The following is a 2,500-nucleotide window of genomic DNA, read 5'->3' as shown; positions in this document are numbered from 1 at the left end:
GTGTGTGTGTGTGTGTGTGTGTGTGTGTGTGTGTGTGCCAAATGTGGCGTTCAGCCATGCGTGCTTCTCCTCTATGATTCCTCAAGACAGCAGGAGCTGTGCTCTGGCTCTAACTCTCCTGTTCTTATCCCTCTGCAGGTGTACTGGACACACTCACATACACTGTAAAGAAAAATATGAAGCCTCCCATACCGAATAGTTTATTCGGTATATGAATAGTATGGTATATGAATAGTTTTTGCAATTGGAGCCTTAATTCTGATGTAAACGTCAGCACATAATTCACCCATGGTACGTCTGTGTGATATGGAGCCCTCTGGCAGAAATGATGTTGTGCGATATCCACAAAACGCCATACAACAAGAGTCGCAAGGGCTTTGATTCACAGCCGCTAAATGCCTTTTTGCATGTCTGACAGATCTCTACCAAGCCTTTTTGGTAGAGAAAAGAGGCTTCAGAGATCATTGCGGTTATTTCTATACAGTAAATATGAATAACATATTGAGTCAAGTCAAGTTGTTTGTGGTGAAAATTGATAGTCAAGCTGATTATGTCAACATCAAGTTGACATTGAAAAGCACACAGGTGGCTGGAAGCTCAAGCAGTCTTCAGCGTGTTCATTCGAGTTTGTTGGGTGCTCTTGGATATCGGGGATCAGTTCATGCAGAGAGAAGAGTTCATCCAGGCAGTCCAAAACAAGGTGTCCAAGCGGGAAGTTACATTAAAAAGCCTTTGATAGTACTGGGCTGGGGTTACATTAAAAAGCCAACATGTTTTGACCTCACACACAGAACCTAGCCCTGATGAAGACCTGTGTGTGAGGTCGAAACATGTCGACTTTTTAATGTAACCCCAGCCCAGTACCATTAAAGGCTTTTTAATGTAACTTTCCGGACACCTTGTTTTGGACTGCCTGGATTAACTCTTCTCTCTGCATCAAGTTGACAATGACATTATCATAATTTTCTGGTTTGAATGTCACTACTGTTTTGGCAACAAACAGTGAGTACTTTAAGTGCTAAATAGATGTACCCACAATGTAAACACATTCAATTGGTCAAATTCAATTTCATTGTCTTGTCCTCTATTTACCCTTTTTGAACACTGAACAATTAAAACGCTAAATTGACAGTGATGCTTTGGTCTTGATATTAAATTGACAAATCTTTAACATTGCTCCACTAGAGACAGCTCACCAACCCATCCCCAGCCTCTTCCTCCAACCATCACTTCCACCTGTATCATCTCATTTTCCCCCTCAGTGACCTGTCACAGCAACCTACAGCAACCTACAGCAACCAGCCCCCAAGCCCCCATCATGGGCAACACATCGCCACATGACATTAATCAATTTAAAAGTGGGAGGGAGAGAATGAGATATCAGGGAGATGAGGAGATATTGGGTGGATGACCCCATAAAGACATGGAGACAAGAGATAGGGGATAGGAAGAGAAATGAGGGGGAAACGGAAAAAAATTGCAGAGAGAGAGAGAGAGAGAGAGAGAGAGAGAGAGAGAGAGAGAGAGAGAGAGAGAGAGAGAGAGAGAGAGAGAGAGAGAGAGAGAGAGAGAGAGAGAGAGAGAGAGAGAGAGAGAGAGAGAGAGAGAGGCTTGATGATTACAACTAAACGGATATGGATGGATAACATGATCTGGATGAATGACAATCTTTACAGACCATAGAGAAAAAATGGGGGAAAAGAGGAGGAGAGAGAGAGAGAGAGAGAGAGAGAGAGAGAGAGAGAGAGAGAGAGAGAGAGAGAGAGAGAGAGAGAGAGAGAGAGAGAGAGAGAGAGAGAAAGGCTGACAAAGTACAGACCAAGTGACCCCAATCTAACTGCAGAACCATCAGACTGGCATCCAAGCATGGCCGCCTGGATAACTACAAAAGATTCCCTCTATGTATGACAGGAGAGGAGAGGACAAGCCTAAAGGACAACTAGTTTTTCATCAAAACCTGAAAAAAAGAATGTTATTAGAAGTGCTACAGTATCTCTCAAGGTCCAATTTACCTCAGGGTCTCTGAACTGTTACGGGCCTTCTTCACACATGGGTGTTTCACGTGAGAAGTTTCCCAATATGCATCAAAGGCTCTGAACTTAAGTCGAGCCTTCTCCACACATGGATGTTTCATGTGATGTTCCAGTTTTGCTGCAGGGACTCTGATGTTTTACAAACTATATCTCTGAGGTCCAGTTTGCTGCCAAGAGTCAGAATTTTATATTAAAAGGATCTGCAGAACCGCTATCTATAAGGTCCAATATTCTGGGTGAAGTCAGAACTTTAAAAGAGATGTTTAAACCGGCTATGTGTACGGTCCAATTTACTGTCAGAGCTTTAAAGGGAATCTTTCCGTAGAACTGCTACTGTCTCTCAGAGGTCCAGTTTGCGGGGTCCAGCCCGGACCCAGAGCCCTGAACAGGGGATCAGAACCCTCCTACGCTCCTACATGCGGAGCCAGAAGGCCAGCTTCATTAATCAATATGAAGGGGCATGGAGC

The sequence above is a fragment of the Engraulis encrasicolus genome, chromosome 7, assembly GCF_034702125.1.
Source record: "Engraulis encrasicolus isolate BLACKSEA-1 chromosome 7, IST_EnEncr_1.0, whole genome shotgun sequence".
Lineage (NCBI taxonomy): Eukaryota > Metazoa > Chordata > Actinopteri > Clupeiformes > Engraulidae > Engraulis > Engraulis encrasicolus.
Note: the sequence above shows the minus strand (reverse complement) of the source record.